Source organism: Stigmatopora argus, unplaced genomic scaffold, assembly GCF_051989625.1.
Source record: "Stigmatopora argus isolate UIUO_Sarg unplaced genomic scaffold, RoL_Sarg_1.0 HiC_scaffold_61, whole genome shotgun sequence".
NCBI classification, from domain to species: domain Eukaryota; kingdom Metazoa; phylum Chordata; class Actinopteri; order Syngnathiformes; family Syngnathidae; genus Stigmatopora; species Stigmatopora argus.
Genome location: NW_027520075.1, coordinates 110,028 through 137,963, shown reverse-complemented (window position 1 = coordinate 137,963; position 27,936 = coordinate 110,028). Strand labels below are relative to the sequence as shown.

The 27,936-nt window shown below is 43.3% G+C and overlaps 1 long non-coding RNA gene across 2 annotated transcripts; it reads right to left on the bottom strand.

The window, feature by feature from the left end:
- Window positions 1-253: 253 nt before the first annotated feature.
- LOC144070406 (uncharacterized) lies at window positions 254-27,462 on the bottom strand. Of its 2 annotated transcripts, none has more exons than XR_013299275.1 (3): window positions 27,381-27,462; window positions 27,184-27,288; window positions 254-398 (listed from the first exon to the last, which is right to left on the bottom strand). It is a non-coding gene; the product is annotated as an uncharacterized LOC144070406 (long non-coding RNA). The 2 variants fall into 2 exon arrangements; XR_013299276.1 differs by lacking the exon at window positions 254-398 and adding an exon at window positions 26,933-27,098.
- Window positions 27,463-27,936: the final 474 nt, after the last annotated feature.

Genomic DNA, 27,936 nt, shown 5'->3' with positions numbered 1-27,936 from the left:
GAATGGAATGCAATGCTGGTCAGACAGACCAGACAGACCTCGGGAAGTCCTCTTGGCAAACACAGCAGGAAAACCGGAAAGAATGATCCATGTCATCGTCTAATTTAACAATGAGATCCTTAAAGCAAAAAGAACAATGTTAATGAACATGTGGTCCAATGCAGGTGCTGTTGCCCCCCCGCCCGCATGAGCCAAAAGAGGATGAGACAGTTGAATCACGCATCACCTGGAGCAAAGTCACAAGGTCCCCCAGGTAATCTTCGTGGACTTGCTCGACCGGGGCCCGTGTGAGCGGCAATGACATTATGGTGACGATGGCAACCTCGTCGGTCGCCACCATGCTCAATTGGGCTGAGCCGTCCAGCGAGGGAGAGTCAGATGACAGCACCAAGTCATACCTGCGGAAGAAAACGAAAGAGAAAAAGGCTAGTTGGGGTGCACATTCCTTAGGAGATGAAACAAAAGGAGGAGAACCTAGGGTACCTGGACTTGCTGGAACTCTGTTCGCTCCCACATTTCCCAAAACACTTCATCAGCGCTTCAGGAAATGACCCGAGGTCACACATGTGTAGTTTATTGCAACACCAGAACAACCGGACATAACACAACACTCCACTCCACTCCACTCCTGGCTCGATTGGTTTGATGCAGAGCTGTGTTCAGAGAGGCTGGCTATCTTGCACTTTCAGCCATGTTTGATGAATTGGATCCGGAAGTGGTTTCGCAACTTGACTTTGAAATGAAGGTCTAAGCCAGTGGATTCGAATTCTAATGCTCGACGACATACCTCCTCCGCCCGTGTGCGCCAGTTTGGATTTTAGGTTATTGTTCCTCAAACAATGACCGGAGTTCCGTCTTCTGCCTGTTTTTCAGAGTAGCAAACTGGCGCTGCAACTTCGCCACCATCTTGTGAGCCTGAGAACGTCAGATGGCGTCATTTTTCCAGTCCATAGTAGGTCATCAATCAAGCAGGGTTCCCACATTCAGACAAATGACAACTAAAACCACTACTAACCCTCGACGTTTCGTTCGACGGTAACCGCAGGCAATCCTGGACCTGCTCCAAGCGGACGCCCACGGTCGACGTTAGCTGGTCATGTAGTTGCATGACCGTACGCTCCAGCACCGACTGGTGTTGTATTTTTTTTTGCCAAGCGGGTCTGCACCTATGACGTGGTCCCAACAGATGGTTTGTCAACAATCCACAAGATGGCATCAAGCAGGGTTCCCACATTCAGACAAATGACAACTAAAAACACTACTAACCCTCGACGTTTCGTTCGACGGTAACCGCAGGCAATCCTGCACCTGCTCCAAGCGGACGCCCACGGTCGACGTTAGCTGGTCATGTAGTTGCATGACCGTACGCTGCACCACCGACTGGTGCCGGATTGGCTCCTTCAAGCGGGTCTGCACCTATGACGTGGTCCCAACAGATGGTTTGTCAACAATCCACAAGATGGCATCAAGCAGGGTTCCCACATTCAGACAAATGACAACTAAAAACACTACTAACCCTCGACGTTTCGTTCGACGGTAACCGCAGGCAATCCTGCACCAGCTCCAAGCGGACGCCCACGGTCGACGTTAGCTGGTCATGTAGTTGCATGACCGTACGCTGCACCACCGACTGGTGCCGGATTGGCTCCTTCAAGCGGGTCTGCACCTATGACGTGGTCCCAACAGATGGTTTGTCAACAATCCACAAGATGGCATCAAGCAGGGTTCCCACATTCAGACAAATGACAACTAAAAACACTACTAACCCTCGACGTTTCGTTCGACGGTAACCGCAGGCAATCCTGCACCAGCTCCAAGCGGACGCCCACGGTCGACGTTAGCTGGTCATGTAGTTGCATGACCGTACGCTGCACCACCGACTGGTGCCGGATTGGCTCCTTCAAGCGGGTCTGCACCTATGACGTGGTCCCAACAGATGGTTTGTCAACAATCCACAAGATGGCATCAAGCAGGGTTCCCACATTCAGACAAATGACAACTAAAAACACTACTAACCCTCGACGTTTCGTTCGACGGTAACCGCAGGCAATCCTGCACCTGCTCCAAGCGGACGCCCACGGTCGACGTTAGCTGGTCATGTAGTTGCATGACCGTACGCTGCACCACCGACTGGTGCCGGATTGGCTCCTTCAAGCGGGTCTGCACCTATGACGTGGTCCCAACAGATGGTTTGTCAACAATCCACAAGATGGCATCAAGCAGGGTTCCCACATTCAGACAAATGACAACTAAAAACACTACTAACCCTCGACGTTTCGTTCGACGGTAACCGCAGGCAATCCTGCACCAGCTCCAAGCGGACGCCCACGGTCGACGTTAGCTGGTCATGTAGTTGCATGACCGTACGCTGCACCACCGACTGGTGCCGGATTGGCTCCTTCAAGCGGGTCTGCACCTATGACGTGGTCCCAACAGATGGTTTGTCAACAATCCACAAGATGGCATCAAGCAGGGTTCCCACATTCAGACAAATGACAACTAAAAACACTACTAACCCTCGACGTTTCGTTCGACGGTAACCGCAGGCAATCCTGCACCTGCTCCAAGCGGACGCCCACGGTCGACGTTAGCTGGTCATGTAGTTGCATGACCGTACGCTCCAGCACCGACTGGTGTTGTATTTTTTTTGCCAAGCGGGTCTGCACCTATGACGTGGTCCCAACAGATGGTTTGTCAACAATCCACAAGATGGCATCAAGCAGGGTTCCCACATTCAGACAAATGACAACTAAAAACACTACTAACCCTCGACGTTTCGTTCGACGGTAACCGCAGGCAATCCTGCACCTGCTCCAAGCGGACGCCCACGGTCGACGTTAGCTGGTCATGTAGTTGCATGACCGTACGCTGCACCACCGACTGGTGCCGGATTGGCTCCTTCAAGCGGGTCTGCACCTATGACGTGGTCCCAACAGATGGTTTGTCAACAATCCACAAGATGGCATCAAGCAGGGTTCCCACATTCAGACAAATGACAACTAAAAACACTACTAACCCTCGACGTTTCGTTCGACGGTAACCGCAGGCAATCCTGCACCAGCTCCAAGCGGACGCCCACGGTCGACGTTAGCTGGTCATGTAGTTGCATGACCGTACGCTGCACCACCGACTGGTGCCGGATTGGCTCCTTCAAGCGGGTCTGCACCTATGACGTGGTCCCAACAGATGGTTTGTCAACAATCCACAAGATGGCATCAAGCAGGGTTCCCACATTCAGACAAATGACAACTAAAAACACTACTAACCCTCGACGTTTCGTTCGACGGTAACCGCAGGCAATCCTGCACCTGCTCCAAGCGGACGCCCACGGTCGACGTTAGCTGGTCATGTAGTTGCATGACCGTACGCTGCACCACCGACTGGTGCCGGATTGGCTCCTTCAAGCGGGTCTGCACCTATAACGTGGTCCCAACAGATGGTTTGTCAACAATCCACAAGATGGCATCAAGCAGGGTTCCCACATTCAGACAAATGACAACTAAAAACACTACTAACCCTCGACGTTTCGTTCGACGGTAACCGCAGGCAATCCTGCACCTGCTCCAAGCGGACGCCCACGGTCGACGTTAGCTGGTCATGTAGTTGCATGACCGTACGCTGCACCACCGACTGGTGCCGGATTGGCTCCTTCAAGCGGGTCTGCACCTATAACGTGGTCCCAACAGATGGTTTGTCAACAATCCACAAGATGGCATCAAGCAGGGTTCCCACATTCAGACAAATGACAACTAAAAACACTACTAACCCTCGACGTTTCGTTCGACGGTAACCGCAGGCAATCCTGCACCTGCTCCAAGCGGACGCCCACGGTCGACGTTAGCTGGTCATGTAGTTGCATGACCGTACGCTGCACCACCGACTGGTGCCGGATTGGCTCCTTCAAGCGGGTCTGCACCTATGACGTGGTCCCAACAGATGGTTTGTCAACAATCCACAAGATGGCATCAAGCAGGGTTCCCACATTCAGACAAATGACAACTAAAAACACTACTAACCCTCGACGTTTCGTTCGACGGTAACCGCAGGCAATCCTGCACCTGCTCTAAGCGGACGCCCACGGTCGACGTTAGCTGGTGATGTCGCGTGACCGTACGCTCCACCACCGACTGGTCCGAATTCACTGCTCCAAGCGGGTCTGCACCTATGACGTGGTCCCAACAGAAGGTTTGTCAGCAATCCACAAGATGGCATCGAGCAGGGCCTTACCACAGCCGAGTGCTCAAATTTAGTCCGCAGCTCGTCGCAATGACGGACGGCTCGCTAATGACCAATAGGACATTTGACTCATTCATTTTGTTGTAGCTGTTTCATTTGGATATAGTATTACCACTGTAGGAGTAAAACTATGGTTGTTAACTCGATGACAATGAACAAAAGGTCTACTGTCTGAGTTTGTTCGACGGGACCAGACGGAGTTAAGGAATTAGGGATAGGTGCTAAAACTGCACGTCTAAGACTAGCGATAGCCAACTGGTTTGACTTCTCGATTTCCAGCGCAGACGCGCCAACTCTTCGGTCTTCTCAGAAAGCCTCTAATGGCACATTAGGACATGGACTAGAAACAAAATCTGTTGGAGTAATCATTATTATAAATGTGTTTGCAATGAATATAAAGACTTATAATATACATGCTTACTATATTAATCAATATATTTGCTTATTAGGAGTAGTAATGCTCATCCTAAATGTGTAACTACATTAAACAATATATATATATATATGTGTTGATCGCTTTTATGTTAGAGTTAGAATTAATGTGCTTTCAACGAAGACAAACGCTTACTCCAAGGTCGCTCTCCAGGACAGCTGGCTCCAGGCGAGAGATACAAGTTTGCTAGGACATAAACAATACATTGAGTCGTTGCTCCAAGGACTGATTACTGGAAGCTACGCCTCAACCCTTTCCCCACATGCAAGTTCGCAATGAAGATCTGTGAAGGACGTGTGATGACAAGTAGGCTTTTTGTGTTGTGGTAATGACGACATGGCCTATGTCCGATTATTATTATTATTAATTGTTGTTGGTTCAGCGGATGGCTATCAAGCATATTGTTTTAATTTGTGATGCTAGGTTGACGCTAGGTTTGCTTGATTCTGGAATTGTTTTGTTTCTTGCTTACGCAATTGGATCGAGTCGACAACCTTGTAATTGTTTTGATTTGAGGCCTTAAATGGGCAGGACATAATGCCGCTCGCCAGAATAATCTTGACCGGACGAGCGGGAGGATGTATTCTCTTCTTGCAAGAATTAAATGGTGATGTGACTACAGATGCCTTTTTTTATTGAAAGCTGAATTGGAAATACCTAAGGATAAACGTACAATTGGATGAACCTAACAAAATCTCATCCTCATCCTCATCCTCATCCTCTGGGCAATGTTAAAGGTTCATTCCAATTTGGTATCTTGACAGTGGACATAAACACCCACCTGTTCTAAATCCTCTTTTGTCTTGTCCAATTGCAGCTCCAGGCTATCATTGTGTGCCTGCACGCATCACCTGGAGCAAAGTCACAAGGTCCACCACGTATTCTTTGACTTGCTCGACCGGGCGGGGCCCGTGTGAGCGTCAAAGACAATTTGGTGAAGCTGCCCAACTCGTCGCTCTCCACTAGGCTCAATTCGGCTGAGCGGTCCAACGACAGCACCAAGTCATGCCTGCGGAAGAAAACAAAAGAGAAAAAGACTTGTTGGGGTGCACATTCCTTAGGAGGAGATGACACAAAAGGAGGAGAAGCTAGGGTACCTGGACTCGCTGGAACTCTGCTCGCTCCCACATTTCCCAAAACACTTCATCAGCCATTCTTGAAGTGACCCGAATCCCATAAGAAGGCCATGTCTCTCTCTCAAACTGCACACAAAAATCAAATAAATGTGTTTTAAAACGACACACGGAATGGAATGGAATGGAATGCAATGCAATGCTGGTCAATTCTTCCCAGACAGACCTTTGGAAGTTGTTGGAATTATTTTATACAAGTTATCCTGATTCTGGTATGACTGTCGAAATGTTAGTTAATAGAATGAGAGTGTCTTGGGCCCTGGAAAGTTTCACCTTATTCAACAAAGAGGAACTACCCAGGGGGGCCGACGCCTGTCTGTTCGAGCCATTGTGTGAGAGTTGCAGGAGACTGTAAAGATGTTATCTCGAAGGGGCATATGGTCATGATCAAAGAACCTTTTGTTACTGGGAGAGAACTATCTCTCCTGTGATCAGCTTGAAACTTCCTGTAACTTGGACACTCCCAAAACACAATAAGAGAATAGGCAAGGGGAGATTTTCTTCAGAGTGTTTTGGAGGGCTGTGACAGTGACAGTCTCTGAACCTCTCATTTTTTGAATAAAGTTAACTCAAATTCTCTGTGATTTCCTTCTTTTCAGGTTGGTGAAACAAATGTCTGGTGTTTGAACCCAACATTTAATTGGTCCTTCGAGCCGGATTCCAAGATACCGGACGATCCCAGCGGGTGAGCAAGATCCAGAAAAGTCTGTGGCCACAGCATAAAGATCCTTTTCCAGGACTGTTTCTTCCTTACGGGCTGGGGTCCAAAGGTTGAAGGGATACCGAGGACGCAGAGAATCGTGAGTAAATTTTATTTAAAAAAGGAATGAATGAGAAAAAAGGAATGAATGAAGGCGTAACAGACCCCTTTAGTTGGAAAAGACTAATTAAACTCTGTAAGTAAAATTAAATCCGCAGGCGTAACAGACACCCTTAGTTGCAAAAGACTAATTAAACTCTGTAAAGGATATCGGAGTCCAAGTTGTATTGAACAAACAATAACCAGAAATTCGTGGCGTAACAGACACCCTTAGTTGCAAAAGACTAATTAAACTCTGTAAAGGTTTGCGGAGCCTTGGTTGCGAATTAAAAGGAGTGAACGTGCAAAAAGTGTGTTTGGAAATACATTTTACCATTTGGTGATTTGTATCTCATATCAAACAACAGGAGACAAATGTCGACCTTTAGTGGATGTATGTAGACATGAAACTCCGCCTGAAAAGGTTGAAGTGAGTCTACCACTAAAGGAATTTATCGACATCCTGTTGTCTAAACCCAGTGTTAGTGCACTATAGGTGCAAAGACCCACTGGGACTAAATTTTATTCAAAAATGGGTAAAGTACAAAGTAAAACAAGTAAAAAAGAGGAATTCCTCTCGGAACTTGCGTCTAAAGACTGGAAGATAGTTCATAGAGAGGATCCCGACGCGGTGGAATCCTTGCGTTATTGGGTAAAAAAATATGGGTTCACCGGTAGACTAATAATAAAAGATATCCGTGAACTACAACAAAAAAATCGAAAAATCGTGTAACAAAAAACGAAGTAAAATGCAAAAACAAGGTTATGATCAAACCAAAGCGTGGTTGCGAATAGCAGGGCAAATAGAAGAGGTTGAGAAAGTAGCTAAACAAAAAAGAGAAGAGATAACTATATTAGGCCTGTTAAAAAACAGTGGTCCCTCTTCAGCTCTCCTCGTGCGAGGCTCCACACGCAAGCGGGGAGCACGACGACGAGGGGGGGGAAAGGGGGCCTGCTGGTCGTGCGGCAAAGAGGGCCACATAGCCAGGGAATGCGGGGGCAACCCTCCCCGCGCACAGCGACGACATGATAGCGCACGACTAAAACAGGAGGTAGCAAAACAAATGGTTAACAAAAGTAAGGGGAATAGATAGATAAAAAAGGTGGTGAAGCCCCCCCTTCACAGATGCGGACCCCCCTTAAGCTAAGCACACTCTTTGCAAACAAAAGGAGAGAGGGGGGGGTGGGGGAGAAGCCCATCCAGTTTACTGCTCCCTTCACACCAAAGACAAAGGGCAGGAAAGACTACCACAAGAGAGACAGAGATAGTTGATAGTGTTATGATATATTAGTGAAAAATTATGGGTCTTTTATTAAACACTAAAATTTATATTAGGAAATGCCTAGTGAAAGGTTATTTTGCCTAAATTGTAATTGAGGTAATAGTGAGCACAGAAAATGGCTCTTATTTTAAATAAAACTGCCTTCTTAGAGCGGATAGGAATTCAGCCAGAGCTTTAACTATTTGTTTTAGAAATATGAGAGTGATTTGCGATTTAGACTTAAGTATTAAGAATCATCCAAATTATTAATGATATCAAACATGAAAACAATGCAGAAATGGCATTTATCCAAATTATTAGGTAAATTTAGATAAAATAATTGATTTAGGATAGGCATGATTTCCCTAGGACGGAAGAGGCATGAAATGTTTTTCGGTGCACAGGAAAACATTCCTTGTTTTGCCCGGCACAGGTGGAATATGCTTTAGCGTGGTTCATATTAATGACGATTAGAATATTAATTGCATTAGCATCAAACAGTTGATGTCAACCAAACAACATTAACCTATTTCTTTTGAGAATGATTAGGCTGATAGCACAGCAAAAAGGTGGTTAGCTGCCAAGAAGCCCCAGACTGGGGATGGCTCTTAACCAGTGATGAAAAATTGCAGACCACTGATTTTTGAAAATTAGTGTGAACATGAATGATTGTTTGTTTGTCTTTTGTGTTTCTAATTGGCCGACCATCAAGATATAATCAATCAGATATCAAGGTGGAAAATGATTTAGAAATTTGAAATCAAATTTTGATGAAAATTATGGAAAATTGTTTAGTTCAATGAAATTTTAATGGTAAAAGCAGCAGTACTCCAAACGTGAAATTTGAAGTGGAGAAACAAATCTGCTATGCAAAATTTAGGAGCACTGAAAAGACAGTGCTTGATACCAAATTCCAAAGTACTATTGATTTATTGTGATAATGGCATCCAAATTGTGTTAACAGAATAATTGACTGAATTGACAAAAGTTTCCATATTTCGTTCCGAAGAAAAAAAAAAAAAAATGGAAATCTAATTTAGTGGAATATACCAAACGCCATTATTAACTACACGATTGGAATTGGAGGATGAGGCTAATCATATGTCTGCATAAAAGAAAAAACTTTAAAAGAAACGCATTAATTTTGGGTTGGCAGAGGGAGATTGCATTTCTCAACAGGAAACATGATGAGCAACCCGGGATGAGAGTGCAAATGTTCCTGACCAATCCAGCAGACATGAAAATAGCGGATCCATTTTGTGCTCTGTAAGAAGGTTCTCTCAGTTGAAACGTATGAGGAGGCAGGTAAGATAAATTTTTGACGTAATCAGACAAAATGGCAAGCACTCCAATATTGATTGGAAAGATTATTGCTCGGGGAGCAATGCTGTAAGCCATGAGGAACTTTTTATATTGGTTTTATTGTCTCCATATAAAAAAAAGCGTTTCAATTGAGACTACACCTTCTTACAGATAGTTAAAGTAAACAATTGTGACTAGATCTTCTTACATATTTTTAAAGTAAACAATTAGAGAGAAAAGAGAAACTACAATGGATAGAAATGTAACTAGAATTTAATTTTATGCCTGACTATTGAAAAATATTGATTGAGAAAGTTTCATAGGAGATGATTGGCAAACTCCAAAGACAATGGAATGTTACATTTGATAATAAGACTACTAGTTTGGGATATTTTGAATTAAGAAAACACTGAGGTTAATATGCAACGCAATACACATTGTTAGATGAATTTGGGACTTGATTAGTATGCATTTTAAAAGTAATGGGCTTTGATTGCTCTAAAAGATACAATTATGTTAAAAATATTGACCCTGACAAACAAGGGGTGGTTACATTTTACTGGGTTCAATTCTATTTAGAATTATAAATGTGTGCATTTTGTTTCTGAATATTAATTGATGTGAATCTAAACTGTTACAGAGAACGGGAAAGCTGTTTTCCTGGGGAGAAAGCAGCCTGGTTTGCTTTTTGTATTTTTCCTATTCTTAGTATGATTAGTTAATTTGTGTAATTGTAGGAAAGAGGAAAAAACAAATATGGGTTTTGATCTTAACAAGGAAGCAGTGTTCAAAATAGAATATCAGCTAGCATGTTTAATTTTGATTGATAAGGTATTTAAATTTTCACAAACATAATGATGGATGTTAAGCACGTGTTGAAGACAACGACAGAACACAGCAGCTAAAGCAGCAGCGCAAACACTTACTGCACAGCATACACAACAACAAAACTGAGCCGATCTCAAGAACAGTCAGCAGACGAACTGTACAAAGCTAAAGGCCTACCGTACCTACCAAAAATGTATTCCATAATTGAGCCATAAATGTCTCAACAGGGGGGAGGTATGGTGAAGAGGTATAAATACCTATTTTAAAATTTTTGTAGGAACTGTTTAATTTGTTATTTTATTGATCTGTAAAGAACATGGGATCTCCAGAATCATCTGGAGTGACAATGGAGCTCATTTTTCAAACAGCATAGTGCAAAACATGGCAAAACAACTGGTAGAACTAGCTTGAGATTAACACTTTTTGAGATAGTTATTGGAAGACCATTTCAACTTCCTTTATGGGAAGATGAAGGAGAGAAACTTATCCAAAGAACATGTAAGGTGCCGTGATCTTTTTGTCTATCTTGCAGGAGGTGGTGTAGCCAGGTGACTGGATCCTGATCCGAGTCATAAAAATGAAGTCCTGGTTCTCTCCACGATGGGAAGACCCATTCGTGGCCCAACTCACCAACCTCCACAGCAGCAAAGATCGCTGAAAAGTCAAAGTCGATTCAGGTCAAGAGTTCGAGACAGGTGACTCTGAGTGGACTAAGTCGGACGGTGTCAAAACCCTTGTCCGTGAAGAAACTCATCTGACGTCTACTCACCAGCCACGAGCACCCCTCACTTAACCCTGACCTCCCATAGACTTTGCACCTCTATACAGAAGCCACAGTGAAAGCTGTTGTCATCCACATCACAGTGACTGGACTGTCAGTGACAGCCTGGGCGTATCTGAACGCCCCGCCCACAGAGACTCGAGTTGGAAAACAAGTGCAGGAAACGTCTTGCCTCACCACTGGAATGGCAGAGCCAAGCGGTCCGCTCCTGGATGGGGAGACGGGGACCCAACCTACATCAACAACATCGGGGTTCCCTGCAGCATACCAGATGAGTATAAACTCGCTGACCAAATTGCACGACTCCAGAACAGGACGGAGGAAGGGTTTGCAGCCATCCATGAACAGTTGTCGGTGACCTCCTGATGGCGTTCCAGAACAGAATTGCTGTTGACATGCTCCTGGCAGAGAAAGGTGGCGTGTGCTCCATCTTTGGCGACCAATGCTGCACGTTCATCCCTAACAACACAGCAGCTGACGGGAGTTTAACCAAGGCCCTGGAGGGCCTTCGATCCCTCAACAGCAAGATGAAAGAACATTCTGGAGTCGACACCTCAATGTGGGGCGAATTTGGTAGCATGTTTGGCAGATACAAACAGTTGGTTGTATCAGTTTTAATGTCAATCGCTGTTTATGCTGCCATTCTCACAACTTGTGGCTGTTGTTGCATTCCCTGTATTCGTGCGTTATGTGAAAGGTTAATAACAAATGCTATACAACCAGTCAAATCAGAAATGTATGCCTTATTGACATCTGGAGGCGAACCACGGGATGACGACGACGCCGACGCATCTGGGGATGAGGAGGAAATGCAGTTCATAGGACTGCCTGACATGTTCCCAGATGCTAAACACTATGCCTTGTTGACTTTTGAGTGTAATGTTTTTCTGTTATTTTTGTGATCCTGTAATGTGAAAATCTGAAAAGAAGAGGTTATGGGTGATGATATTTTATAACAGAATCTGGATAAACAGGAGGGTTATGTTGGAATTATTTTATATAAGTTATCCTGATTCTGGTATGACTGTCGAAATGTTAGTTAATAGAATGAGAGTGTCTTGGGCCCTGGAAAGTTTCACCTTATTCAACAAAGAGGAACTACCCAGGGGGGCCGACGCCTGTCTGTTCGAGCCATTGTGTGAGAGTTGCAGGAGACTGTAAAGATGTTATCTCGAAGGGGCATATGGTCATGATCAAAGAACCTTTTGTTACTGGGAGAGAACTATCTCTCCTGTGATCAGCTTGAAACTTCCTGTAACTTGGACACTCCCAAAACACAATAAGAGAATAGGCAAGGGGAGATTTTCTTCAGAGTGTTTTGGAGGGCTGTGACAGTGACAGTCTCTGAACCTCTCATTTTTTGAATAAAGTTAACTCAAATTCTCTGTGATTTCCTTCTTTTCAGGTTGGTGAAACAAATGTCTGGTGTTTGAACCCAACATTTAATTGGTCCTTCGAGCCGGATTCCAAGATACCGGACGATCCCAGCGGGTGAGCAAGATCCAGAAAAGTCTGTGGCCACAGCATAAAGATCGTTTTCCAGGACTGTTTCTTCTTTACGGGCTGGGGTCCAAAGGTTGAAGGGATACCGAGGACGCAGAGAATCGTGAGTAAATTTTATTTAAAAAAGGAATGAATGAGAAAAAAGGAATGAATGAAGGCGTAACAGACCCCTTTAGTTGGAAAAGACTAATTAAACTCTGTAAGTAAAATTAAATCCGCAGGCGTAACAGACACCCTTAGTTGCAAAAGACTAATTAAACTCTGTAAAGGATATCGGAGTCCAAGTTGTATTGAACAAACAATAACCAGAAATTCGTGGCGTAACAGACACCCTTAGTTGCAAAAGACTAATTAAACTCTGTAAAGGTTTGCGGAGCCTTGGTTGCGAATTAAAAGGAGTGAACGTGCAAAAAGTGTGTTTGGAAATACATTTTACCATTTGGTGATTTGTATCTCATATCAAACAACAGGAGACAAATGTCGACCTTTAGTGGATGTATGTAGACATGAAACTCCGCCTGAAAAGGTTGAAGTGAGTCTACCACTAAAGGAATTTATCGACATCCTGTTGTCTAAACCCAGTGTTAGTGCACTATAGGTGCAAAGACCCACTGGGACTAAATTTTATTCAAAAATGGGTAAAGTACAAAGTAAAACAAGTAAAAAAGAGGAATTCCTCTCGGAACTTGCGTCTAAAGACTGGAAGATAGTTCATAGAGAGGATCCCGACGCGGTGGAATCCTTGCGTTATTGGGTAAAAAAATATGGGTTCACCGGTAGACTAATAATAAAAGATATCCGTGAACTACAACAAAAAAATCGAAAAATCGTGTAACAAAAAACGAAGTAAAATGCAAAAACAAGGTTATGATCAAACCAAAGCGTGGTTGCGAATAGCAGGGCAAATAGAAGAGGTTGAGAAAGTAGCTAAACAAAAAAGAGAAGAGATAACTATATTAGGCCTGTTAAAAAACAGTGGTCCCTCTTCAGCTCTCCTCGTGCGAGGCTCCACACGCAAGCGGGGAGCACGACGACGAGGGGGGGGAAAGGGGGCCTGCTGGTCGTGCGGCAAAGAGGGCCACATAGCCAGGGAATGCGGGGGCAACCCTCCCCGCGCACAGCGACGACATGATAGCGCACGACTAAAACAGGAGGTAGCAAAACAAATGGTTAACAAAAGTAAGGGGAATAGATAGATAAAAAAGGTGGTGAAGCCCCCCCTTCACAGATGCGGACCCCCCTTAAGCTAAGCACACTCTTTGCAAACAAAAGGAGAGAGGGGGGGGGGGGGGAGAAGCCCATCCAGTTTACTGCTCCCTTCACACCAAAGACAAAGGGCAGGAAAGACTACCACAAGAGAGACAGAGATAGTTGATAGTGTTATGATATATTAGTGAAAAATTATGGGTCTTTTATTAAACACTAAAATTTATATTAGGAAATGCCTAGTGAAAGGTTATTTTGCCTAAATTGTAATTGAGGTAATAGTGAGCACAGAAAATGGCTCTTATTTTAAATAAAACTGCCTTCTTAGAGCGGATAGGAATTCAGCCAGAGCTTTAACTATTTGTTTTAGAAATATGAGAGTGATTTGCGATTTAGACTTAAGTATTAAGAATCATCCAAATTATTAATGATATCAAACATGAAAACAATGCAGAAATGGCATTTATCCAAATTATTAGGTAAATTTAGATAAAATAATTGATTTAGGATAGGCATGATTTCCCTAGGACGGAAGAGGCATGAAATGTTTTTCGGTGCACAGGAAAACATTCCTTGTTTTGCCCGGCACAGGTGGAATATGCTTTAGCGTGGTTCATATTAATGACGATTAGAATATTAATTGCATTAGCATCAAACAGTTGATGTCAACCAAACAACATTAACCTATTTCTTTTGAGAATGATTAGGCTGATAGCACAGCAAAAAGGTGGTTAGCTGCCAAGAAGCCCCAGACTGGGGATGGCTCTTAACCAGTGATGAAAAATTGCAGACCACTGATTTTTGAAAATTAGTGTGAACATGAATGATTGTTTGTTTGTCTTTTGTGTTTCTAATTGGCCGACCATCAAGATATAATCAATCAGATATCAAGGTGGAAAATGATTTAGAAATTTGAAATCAAATTTTGATGAAAATTATGGAAAATTGTTTAGTTCAATGAAATTTTAATGGTAAAAGCAGCAGTACTCCAAACGTGAAATTTGAAGTGGAGAAACAAATCTGCTATGCAAAATTTAGGAGCACTGAAAAGACAGTGCTTGATACCAAATTCCAAAGTACTATTGATTTATTGTGATAATGGCATCCAAATTGTGTTAACAGAATAATTGACTGAATTGACAAAAGTTTCCATATTTCGTTCCGAAGAAAAAAAAAAAAAAATGGAAATCTAATTTAGTGGAATATACCAAACGCCATTATTAACTACACGATTGGAATTGGAGGATGAGGCTAATCATATGTCTGCATAAAAGAAAAAACTTTAAAAGAAACGCATTAATTTTGGGTTGGCAGAGGGAGATTGCATTTCTCAACAGGAAACATGATGAGCAACCCGGGATGAGAGTGCAAATGTTCCTGACCAATCCAGCAGACATGAAAATAGCGGATCCATTTTGTGCTCTGTAAGAAGGTTCTCTCAGTTGAAACGTATGAGGAGGCAGGTAAGATAAATTTTTGACGTAATCAGACAAAATGGCAAGCACTCCAATATTGATTGGAAAGATTATTGCTCGGGGAGCAATGCTGTAAGCCATGAGGAACTTTTTATATTGGTTTTATTGTCTCCATATAAAAAAAAGCGTTTCAATTGAGACTACACCTTCTTACAGATAGTTAAAGTAAACAATTGTGACTAGATCTTCTTACATATTTTTAAAGTAAACAATTAGAGAGAAAAGAGAAACTACAATGGATAGAAATGTAACTAGAATTTAATTTTATGCCTGACTATTGAAAAATATTGATTGAGAAAGTTTCATAGGAGATGATTGGCAAACTCCGAAGACAATGGAATGTTACATTTGATAATAAGACTACTAGTTTGGGATATTTTGAATTAAGAAAACACTGAGGTTAATATGCAACGCAATACACATTGTTAGATGAATTTGGGACTTGATTAGTATGCATTTTAAAAGTAATGGGCTTTGATTGCTCTAAAAGATACAATTATGTTAAAAATATTGACCCTGACAAACAAGGGGTGGTTACATTTTACTGGGTTCAATTCTATTTAGAATTATAAATGTGTGCATTTTGTTTCTGAATATTAATTGATGTGAATCTAAACTGTTACAGAGAACGGGAAAGCTGTTTTCCTGGGGAGAAAGCAGCCTGGTTTGCTTTTTGTATTTTTCCTATTCTTAGTATGATTAGTTAATTTGTGTAATTGTAGGAAAGAGGAAAAAACAAATATGGGTTTTGATCTTAACAAGGAAGCAGTGTTCAAAATAGAATATCAGCTAGCATGTTTAATTTTGATTGATAAGGTATTTAAATTTTCACAAACATAATGATGGATGTTAAGCACGTGTTGAAGACAACGACAGAACACAGCAGCTAAAGCAGCAGCGCAAACACTTACTGCACAGCATACACAACAACAAAACTGAGCCGATCTCAAGAACAGTCAGCAGACGAACTGTACAAAGCTAAAGGCCTACCGTACCTACCAAAAATGTATTCCATAATTGAGCCATAAATGTCTCAACAGGGGGGAGGTATGGTGAAGAGGTATAAATACCTATTTTAAAATTTTTGTAGGAACTGTTTAATTTGTTATTTTATTGATCTGTAAAGAACATGGGATCTCCAGAATCATCTGGAGTGACAATGGAGCTCATTTTTCAAACAGCATAGTGCAAAACATGGCAAAACAACTGGTAGAACTAGCTTGAGATTAACACTTTTTGAGATAGTTATTGGAAGACCATTTCAACTTCCTTTATGGGAAGATGAAGGAGAGAAACTTATCCAAAGAACATGTAAGGTGCCGTGATCTTTTTGTCTATCTTGCAGGAGGTGGTGTAGCCAGGTGACTGGATCCTGATCCGAGTCATAAAAATGAAGTCCTGGTTCTCTCCACGATGGGAAGACCCATTCGTGGCCCAACTCACCAACCTCCACAGCAGCAAAGATCACTGAAAAGTCAAAGTCGATTCAGGTCAAGAGTTCGAGACAGGTGACTCTGAGTGGACTAAGTCGGACGGTGTCAAAACCCTTGTCCGTGAAGAAACTCATCTGACGTCTACTCACCAGCCACGAGCACCCCTCACTTAACCCTGACCTCCCATAGACTTTGCACCTCTATACAGAAGCCACAGTGAAAGCTGTTGTCATCCACATCACAGTGACTGGACTGTCAGTGACAGCCTGGGCGTATCTGAACGCCCCGCCCACAGAGACTCGAGTTGGAAAACAAGTGCAGGAAACGTCTTGCCTCACCACTGGAATGGCAGAGCCAAGCGGTCCGCTCCTGGATGGGGAGACGGGGACCCAACCTACATCAACAACATCGGGGTTCCCTGCAGCATACCAGATGAGTATAAACTCGCTGACCAAATTGCACGACTCCAGAACAGGACGGAGGAAGGGTTTGCAGCCATCCATGAACAGTTGTCGGTGACCTCCTGATGGCGTTCCAGAACAGAATTGCTGTTGACATGCTCCTGGCAGAGAAAGGTGGCGTGTGCTCCATCTTTGGCGACCAATGCTGCACGTTCATCCCTAACAACACAGCAGCTGACGGGAGTTTAACCAAGGCCCTGGAGGGCCTTCGATCCCTCAACAGCAAGATGAAAGAACATTCTGGAGTCGACACCTCAATGTGGGGCGAATTTGGTAGCATGTTTGGCAGATACAAACAGTTGGTTGTATCAGTTTTAATGTCAATCGCTGTTTATGCTGCCATTCTCACAACTTGTGGCTGTTGTTGCATTCCCTGTATTCGTGCGTTATGTGAAAGGTTAATAACAAATGCTATACAACCAGTCAAATCAGAAATGTATGCCTTATTGACATCTGGAGGCGAACCACGGGATGACGACGACGCCGACGCATCTGGGGATGAGGAGGAAATGCAGTTCATAGGACTGCCTGACATGTTCCCAGATGCTAAACACTATGCCTTGTTGACTTTTGAGTGTAATGTTTTTCTGTTATTTTTGTGATCCTGTAATGTGAAAATCTGAAAAGAAGAGGTTATGGGTGATGATATTTTATAACAGAATCTGGATAAACAGGAGGGTTATGTTGGAATTATTTTATATAAGTTATCCTGATTCTGGTATGACTGTCGAAATGTTAGTTAATAGAATGAGAGTGTCTTGGGCCCTGGAAAGTTTCACCTTATTCAACAAAGAGGAACTACCCAGGGGGGCCGACGCCTGTCTGTTCGAGCCATTGTGTGAGAGTTGCAGGAGACTGTAAAGATGTTATCTCGAAGGGGCATATGGTCATGATCAAAGAACCTTTTGTTACTGGGAGAGAACTATCTCTCCTGTGATCAGCTTGAAACTTCCTGTAACTTGGACACTCCCAAAACACAATAAGAGAATAGGCAAGGGGAGATTTTCTTCAGAGTGTTTTGGAGGGCTGTGACAGTGACAGTCTCTGAACCTCTCATTTTTTGAATAAAGTTAACTCAAATTCTCTGTGATTTCCTTCTTTTCAGGTTGGTGAAACAAATGTCTGGTGTTTGAACCCAACAGAAGTCCTCTTGGCAAAGAATGAGGGAAAACAGGAAAGAATGATCCGTGTCATCGGCTAATCTCACAACGAGATCCTTAAAGCAAAAAGAAAAGGTCAATCAATAGACACATTTCTTACAACTCCCATAAAGCCAACACACATTTTATGTCCAAGAAGAATTCTATTTTTATTTGCAAAATGTTTGAGTCATGATTACAAATAAATAATAATGATACAGTACATGGTATTTCCATATGTAACACAAATTTGGCAACAAGACATGGATGGTTTGAGGTTGCATGTATCTGTAATGTCTGTCACTCATTCATTCTCAACTTTGAAGACTTTTCTCATGACACTTATTTAACATGAAGAGAGTAAAGCACAGGATTTTTGATATATTTTTAAAAAAAAAAAATGTTGTACTTACGTGTTTTAGAGGAGTACTTGTGCTCGGCTGAAATGCAATGGTGAAGCGGAAAAGTCCTTTTCTGTAAGTATCAAAGACTGTTTTCAGGGTGGATACAGGAATAACTTCTCTCTACTCTCTATCTAAATAGATTGTTGGCTTAAAAATTCAATAGTGCTCTGCGATATAGAAAAGAATCTATTACAATATTATTCCTATTATACATGATATCAAGATGTCATATAGTGTAGTTATACATGTAGTATTTTGAAATTGGCATCGAATTGACCAGCCACAAATGTTAAATGTGTCAGTATTTTGTGTACTCTACTAATACCTTTCTTTGACTAGTGGTTTTGAATTTGAATCCATAAATGAATGGAAAGTGAATGGAAAACATGTCTGCGTTTCACTTTGTTGTGTGAAATGTTTTGTTTGATGTTTGATTAAATCCCTATTCACCTAATGTTCAAATCTATCAATTGGCAATAACACATCCAATTTCAATAAGATTGTACTTACTTCGAAGTGTTACTTTCATGTGTTTCATGTTTGTAGACTAACTGCTTCTACACACATGAAAGTAAGACTTTCCCCAGGGACTATTTGAACGGTTACCGGCCGGCTAATAGCCACCGCCATTACTTAGACACAGAATTCTTAACGGTTAAATAGCCCCGACACAGAATTCTTAACGGCTAAATCGCCCCGACACAGAATTCTTAACGGCTAAATCGCCCCGGGGACTATTTGAACGGTTACCGGTTAATAGCCACCGCCATTACTAATAATCCAAAATCTAAAAGAGATGGACATTAATCACTTTTTAATTCTTTTTTTTTTGTTTTGTTTACGTAAGTGACGACTGAGTTTGTCAAACGGCTGACTGTCCTAAATTGACAGGTCAAAACTTGACTTTCTTTGCTAAAACAACAATAAGGAGCTCAACAAGTAGGCTTTATCCAATTACTATGAAGACCCGAATAATAGTAGGCACTGGAATAATAGTAGGGAGTGGAAAATTCCAAATGAATTAGTAATAATAGTAGGCACCGGAATAATAGTAGGCAGTGGAAAATTCCAAAAATAATGAATATTAGTAGGCACGAGATCATTAGTGTCTAAACAGATTCGATGCATAGAATTAAAGCTATGATGGAATATTTATTATAAAATCATAACAAGGACAATCATTATTATTTTAATCAACAGTTTACTAGTAGCATGAAACAAAATACCGGTAATATGTTTAAATTCCACAATTAACTACAAATTAAAGTCATGATGATCGATGACATAGGCTACTGTAAAGAAATAATCAACTGTCAAGTAACCCCATTGTACAGTTGGCTGAACAAATGTTTTCCTCTTTGGATCCCATTTCTTTTTTTAATTTAGCCTTCTCCTCAACCTCTTACAGCAGCTCTTTGTATTTTTTCTACCACATCGGCCAATTTCTCTTTCTCCTCTAAAGTGTACTTTTTATATTTTTTCTCCATGCTAATACTAATGCTAGCAAGACAACGGATAATCGTGTTGCAAAGTTGTATTACAGTTGCAAATAATTGCTGCAATGAATTGCGTATAACGTAACTCTCGTATATATTAGGCCTACCAATACATTGTAATGATGTATACGTATTGCAACTCTACCAGTGGCAATTGCACGTTCTTACTAGTACTAGTACGTTAGTAAAAACAGCACGTGTGCTTGACACGTAGAAAGTTAATGACATAGAACAATGTTGCTGCTGCACGGACTTAATTGAGGCAAAAATTAAGAATCGTAGGCACCCGAATAAGAATCGTAGGCATGCGAAAATTTGAGTTGAAAAAATAATCGTAGGCATACGATTATTCGGGTCTTCATAGTACGTACCTTTCGTTGCGGTCTTGACACCTAACGATGACTTCAAGAAGTTCACTAAAATGGTGGCCATGGGATAAGACAGGCTGCTGGTTAGAAGACATTGTGGGGAGCAACTAAGTACGTAGTTCAATCTCCACGGCAGCATTGAATGCCGGTGGAATGCCGGTTGATATTTGAACACATCTTCTTCGTGTATTTTTTCTTCTTCTTCTTCTTCTTCTTCTTCTTCTTCTTCTTCTTCTTTTGAAGTTGGAGGGGAGGTACGGCAGTTCATTCGCCGCCACCCAAGATGGCCCGAGGACGGCCATCTTGGTACAGATCGCCTGAGGGCGGCCATCTTGGTAGGGGCCACCTTCCCATCCATTTCAATGCATTGATGTTCAAACGGTGGCGGGCCGTCAGGGCCTTCAAGGCCTTCTCTGCTGGCCTAAGAAATATCTGAATCATATTCTATTTTGTCCATCAATACGTACTTATTATTCCAAATGGTCTGTTAGCTTCCTTTCATTTCTTTTCCCCCTGGTTGCACTGCTTCCAGATGTGTCTTTTCATATTGAAGCATTTAACCAATCACATTTCAGCCATGATTTGTTGCCAGATCAGATCTGCCTCAAAGCCTGCACAATCAGTTCTTGCGGGCTCTGCTGCATTCAACTAGACTGTTGCTTTTAACCAATCAGATTTCGAGTTGGCAACCCCACAATGATTTTTCATAGGCATTAGCATTTTGCTGGCTGGGACATGTCATTGCTTTCACAAACTATGATTGGCTAGTAGGCAGGCCAAAGCAGTACCGAGGCAGCCGAGATCGCAAACTCCACCCACTATGGCCTGGCCGACAGAAACAAAAACAAATTTCAGATCCGTGTCATCGGCTAATGTAACAAGGAGATCCTTAAAGCAAAAAGAAAAGGTCAATCAATAGACACATTGCTTACCACTCCCAGAAAGCCAACACACATTTTATGTCCAAGAAGAATTCTAATTTTATTTGCAAAATGTTTGAGTAATGATTAAAAATAAATAATAATGATACAGTACAGACGCTCCCCTACTTACGAACATTCGACTTACGAACAACGGTACATACGAACATGTCTGCAAATTGCGTTTATGTTGAAAAATGTTCGCAAGTTCGATTTTGTATTGCGCGCCTTTTTCCGAGTAGTGCTTCTTTCCGCCGCTAATACCGACGACGCCTGGCGCTGAGAGCGCTCGGCTCACCCAGCATCCACCTTCCTCTGCCCAGTTCGTTGCAGTGCGCAAGTTGCGCAAGTGCGTGACGTATCTCCAGTGCGCAAAGAACCTTTTTCATTTTTATCATGAAATATCTCGTGCAGCCATTATTCAATATGGTTGGTGAAAAGCGAAAGGCTTCTAGTGAAGGAGATGCAAGGAAGAGGCAAGCCATTTCATTTGAAACCAGTGGCAATAATTACGAAGCTTGATGCGCGTGAGAAAGTGGTGAGCGTTGCACGGGAATACAACTTGAATCGTTCCACCGACCGTCGGTACCATTTATAAACAGAAAGATGGAGCAGCAGGACCCAAATATGGAACGTTGCACAAAGTTTGCAAATCAATTGAATGATGCCATACAGTGCTACCGCATCATTTATGATGAAAAAAAGAAGAAAACGGTGCAATTGTCGTTAGATTGCTTCTTTCGGCCAGTTTCTAATACATAAATCTCTCTCTCTCTCTCTCTCTCTCTCTCTCTCTCTCTCTCTCTATACAGTAGTGTACATATTCTCTCCATTTTATTAAATGTTTTTTTTTCAGTACAAACCAATGCGTGTTACTTATACAAGCCTTAAACATACAAATGCACTTATATTTACCTTCAATATACTTATATCGGCCTTAAAGATAAATGATAATACAAAATATAGCACTGAATCAACTTACCAACTAATTCAACTTATGAACAACCGCTCGGAACCTAACTCCTTCGTTTGTAAGTAGGGGAGCGTCTGTACATGCTATTTCCATGTGTAACACAAATTTGGCCACAAGACATGGATGGTTTAAATTGAGGTTGCAATGTCACTCATTCTCAACAATGAAGACTTTTCTCATGGCACTTTTATTTAACATGAAGACAGTAAAGCACAGGATTTTTGATAGATTTGAAAAAAAAAATGCTGTACTCACGTGTTTTTGAGGATCACTTGTGCTCGGCTGAAGTCCCATGGTGATGCGGAGGTTTTTTTTTCTGCAAGTATAAAGGACTGTTTTCAGGGTTGATACAAGCAACTTCTGCAGACATGTAGTATTTTGAAATTGGCATCGAATTGACCAGCCACAAATGTTAAATGTGTCAGTATTTTGTTGTCTACTAATACCTTTGACTAGAATTAAACTAGACACAGAATTCTTAACGGTTAAATAGTCCAAGAAATTGAAAGGTTACCGGGTACATACCTGTCAACCTGGGCCAATTCCTCCCCGTATTAATGATTGGAATCCCCCGTATTAAGCAATAGAAAACCGTACAAATGCAACGCGGCACATATTTACTCACATAGGGTGCACGTGTGCAAGTGTTATGGTCGCGCCGCGTTGTCGTGACGCGACCGTGAATGTATTCGGACCCATAGCTGCTTAAATAATGAAACAGGAAATGATTTAATCATTTCCTGTTTCGTGTGAAAGGGGAATGCGTGTGCGCATATCATGCTTAAAGCATGACAATATTAGCAGTTGACGATGGCGTTTTCGTCTGCTACCAGTGACCGAGACGATCCGGATTAGAGCCGAAATGCGTCAAACGAGATCCGTTTTACAAAAAACGTACTTAAAAAAAATCCCGTACAAAAGTTGTTATACGGCGTACACAATTTGAAATGATCAAAAAACGTATAAAATAAGGGGAAAACGTATAAGTTGACAGGTATGCGGGGAATAGTCACCGCCATTACTTAGACACAGAATTCTTAACTTTAAAATAGCCCCGGGGACTAAATTGACAGGTCAAAACTTGACTATCTTTGCTAAAACAACAATAAGGACCTCAAAAAGTAGGCTTTTTCTCAGATTACCTGTCGTTGGAGCCTTCACACTTAACGGTGACTTCAAAAACTTCAGTCAGTCTCAAAGCCATGGCGATAGATAGCGTGACTTATCGCGAAGATTGCCGGGGAAATTTATACGCTTCCACTTCTTCTTCGTCTTCTTCTTCTTCTTCTTCTTCTTCTTCTTCTTCTTCTTCTTCGTGTTTCTCTTCTTCGTCTCCTCCTAGCGGTTTTGTTGGGAGTTTGCAAACAACTTCACAATGTATCACTACGACTAACCAGAATGGATAATTGATCTTGCAATTTAGTCAAATGACATTGAAAAAGTAATACACAATAATACTATGTATTTATTTGTACCATAAAAAAGACAACAATTGAGAAAAGCATTGATGATAATCCGATTTTATTGTTATTACAACATTAATGATAATAATAATCATAAGAATCCAAATGACAAGAAAGACAAGGCACGACTAAAACACTACCTTGATAACGCTAAACCTGAAGAAAGTTTGGCTCTGATCCGGATAGTCTCGGTCGGTCACTGGTAGCAGACAAAAACATGATCGTCGATTGCTAATGGTGTCAGGCTTTGAGCCTGACATGCACCCGCGCGTCAGTCACTACTGCCCTTTTCACTATAGAAATATAGACAGTGTCAGTAAGCAATGTACATAGACAGTAGTCAAGGTGAATAATGTGGTTTTATTTGTGTGTTTTTTGTGTGTGTCAGTCTGTTGTGGTGTGGATCTTTCACTCTCACAGTGGAACATTTTTGCTCCGTGTCTAACTTTTCCGCCAGCCCTTATTTTGAAAATGTGCTGCAGTTTCACTCCAAGCCAGCTTGGATGTCCCGAGCAATGTGTTCATAAACATGTGTGTCAGGCCCCAGACGAGATTGGTGGCTGGTTGCGCCCGCCACCCAACCACAGGTCCTGCCTCTAATGCAGGGCTGTCAAAGTCATTTGGCATGGTGGGCCACATACGGCGGCCTAGGGAGATGTCAAGTGGGCCGGACCATTAAAATGATACCATGCTCTGCTATAAATAACCCAAATATCATGTCTTTCCTTTGTTTTGGTGTAAAGAAGCACAAGAACATTAGGAAAATATTGAAATGGAATGAACTATCCTTTCATGAAACACCTCATATTTCCTTAGATAAATGTGCAATTGACTTTTATCATTCACAAATAGGCATTGCAACGGATCCCACTGATTGTACAAAGGCACAAAACTTGAATTGGTACTGAAAAATATAGTCATGCACTTTAAGATTAAAAGAGACTTTTAATGAAAGGAATTTTTAAACCACTTACACATACGCATATAAAATCAAAATGTAATCTTTGCGTGCACCTTACAAACTAAGGAGAGTGATTTGAAATGTGTAATGAAGAAAGTTTCTGTCTCAGTGATGCAGCTTGTCTTCTACTCTGATGGAAAGAGTGCGCCCCTTAGCGGATAATCCGTGAATTGCAGGGAATTAAGAATATGAATTCCATGTCTTTGATGCATTTTTTTCCACTTTCAAATGATCCTGCGGGCCTGATCGAACCTCCTTGGGGGCCGGTTCCGGCCCGCGGGCCGTATGTTTGACACCCCTGCCTCTAATGACTCGAGGGCTGCCAGGTGTGAGTCATTAGCCAGTGAGGAGTATTTAAGGCCACCAAGAACAGGACCACACTGCGGGATCGTCTGATCTGCTCACAGTGAGGTACGTACCTGCTTGTATTTTCTCGCCTTCCTTCGTTGATTTAAGACCTCTTGTTTTGCTCCCAGGATTCCGACTACGCTCGGCCTCCACGACCACGGATACGCCTAACGACACGCCGACGCCATCCCGACGCCATCCCCTCTGGTGCCTGGCCTTTCACTTGGATCATTCTAATCAAGATTGGAGAAGCAGACTCCCACCCTCGCCTGCTTTGGGCTCTTCCACCCCCGATCATAACAGCACGATCCCGCGGGCGCAGGCCAGGCCCCCTCCGACCCAATTTGGCAACATCTTTGCCTTTGTCGGCCATCTTGTTTTTGGACTGGGCGTCGTTCTTCTTCCTGTGGGGCGCCGGGCTGAACAAGGACACGCGAGCGGTCTTCGCCACTTTGGTCTCTTGGGCGGGTGCAGGTGCCATCTTCTTGCCCTTCTTCCTCTGCAGGTAGTCGTCGATGGACTCCAGCTTGTCAAAATGGGCGTTGTGGAGTTTTTGGAAGTTTGGAGTGACCGCTTTCAGAGCAGTCCCTTTGGAACAGCATACCCAAGCTATTGCGTACCTCTGTTCTAAGGTATCGAGCATGGCTGAGACCCCTGGATGACATACGAGCACTACTCAATTCTTTGCCTCATTCACCAAGTGCACAGCTAACCCCAGCCGCTCCCCTGGTAACACCGATATCGCCGCAACAGGGACCTAAGGCCCCCCTACGGTGGAGATCTCGGCGCATGCCGGCGCTTCCTGGTTCAATGGCAGTTGGTGTTTGAACAACCGAGCCTCACCCACACCTCGGACCGAGCCAAGATCGCTTACCTGATCGGCTGCCTTCGTGATGAGGCCCTAGCCTGGGCGAGCGCCGAATGGGAGAGGGGCTCCCGCATTTGTACCTCCTACGACTTATTGACCGCAGAGATGCGAAAGATCTTCGACCAGCCGGTGGGCGCTTAAGAGCTCTCAGACAAGGCGTCCGGAGCGTGGCAAAAGACTGGGTCGAATTCCGCATCTTAGCCGCCGAGAGTGCCTTTAATGACTCCGCCCTCCCTCCACGACGGCTGAATGTGGAGATGCGGGAGGAGCTGGCGATCCGAGAGGAACCAGGGTCCCTCGACGCGCTCGTGGAATTGGCCATCCGGATCGACAGCCAACTAGAAAGACAACGAGGGCAGCGGCAAGGTGACTCGCAGGTGGTCGCCATGCTTGGACTTCGGAGGAACGTGACCCCCGATCATAACAATGTGGTACAATGCAGGTGCTGTTGCCCGCCCGCCTGCATGAGCCAAAAGAGGATGAGACAGTTGAATCACGCATCACCTGGAGCAAAGTCACGAGGTCCCCCACGTATTTATTGACCTGCTCGACCGTGGCCCGTGTGAGCGTCAAAGATAATTTGGTGATGCAGAACAACTCGTCGGTCTCCACTATGCTCAATTGGGCTGAGCCGTCCAGCGAGGGAGAGTCGGACGAGAGCACCAAGTCATACCTGCGGAAGAAAACAAAAGAGAAAAAGACTTGTTGGGGTGCACATTCCTTAGGAGATGAAACAAAAGGAGGAGAACCTAGGGTACCTGGACTCGCTGGAACTCTGCGCGCTCCCACATTTCTCAAAATACTTGATCAGGGCTTCAGGAAATGACTCGAATTGAGCTTGAAGGCCATACCTCGCTTTGAAACTGCACACAAAAATCAAATCAAGGTGTTTTAAAATGACACACTGAATGGAATGGAATGGAATGCAATGCTGGTCAATTCTTCCCAGACAGACCTCGGGAGTCCTCTTGGCAAAGACAGCAGGAAAACATGAACGAATGATCCGTCACATCCACCAATGTCACAATGAGATCCTTTAACCAAAAAGAACAATGTTAATGAACATGTGGTACAATGCAGGTGCTGTTGCCCGCATGAGCCAAAAGAGGATGAGACAGTTGAATCACGCATCACCTGGAGCAAAGTCACAAAGTCCCCCACGTAATCTTCGTGGACTTGCTCGACCGGGGCCCGTGTGAGCGGCAATGACAATATGGTGACGATGGCAACCTCGTTGGTCATCATTAGGCTCAATTGGGCTGAGCCGTCCAGTGAGGGAGAGTCGGATGACAGCACCAAGTCATACCTGCGGAACAAAATGAAAGAGAAAAAGACTTGTTGGGGTGCACATTCCTTAGGAGATGAAACAAAAGGAGGAGAAGCTAGGGTACCTGGACTCGCTGGAACTCTGCTCGCTCCTACATTTCCCAAAAGCATTCATCAGTGCTTCAGGAAATGAGCCGAATTGAGCATGAAGGAGATACCTCGCTTTGAAACTGCACACAAAAATCAAATCAAGGTGTTTTAAAATGACACACTGAATGGAATGGAATGGAATGCAATGCTGGTCAATTCTTCCCAGACAGACCTCGGGAAGTCCTCTTGGCAAAGACGGCAGGAAAACATGAACGAATGATCCGTCACATCCACTAATGTCACAACGTGATCCTTTTAACCAAAAAGAACAATGTTGATAAACATGTGGTACAATGCAGATGCTGTTGCCCCCCGCCCGCATGAGCCAAAAGAGGATGAGACAGTTGAATCACGCATCACCTGGAGCAAAGTCACAAAGTCCCCCAGGTAATCTTCGTGGACTTGCTCGACCGGGGCCCGTGTGAGCGGCAAGGACATTATGGTGACGACGGCAACCTCGTCGGTCGCCACCATGCTCAATTGGGCTGAGCCGTCCAGCGAGGGAGAGTCCGATGACAGCACCAAGTCATACCTGCGGAACAAAACGAAAGAGAAAAAGACTTGTTGGGGTGCACATTCCTTAGGAGATGAAACAAAAGGAGGAGAAGCTAGGGTACCTGGACTCGCTGGAACTCTGCTCGCTCCTACATTTCCCAAAAGCATTCATCAGTGCTTCAGGAAATGAGCCGAATTGAGCTTGAAGGCCATACCTCGCTTTGAAACTGCAC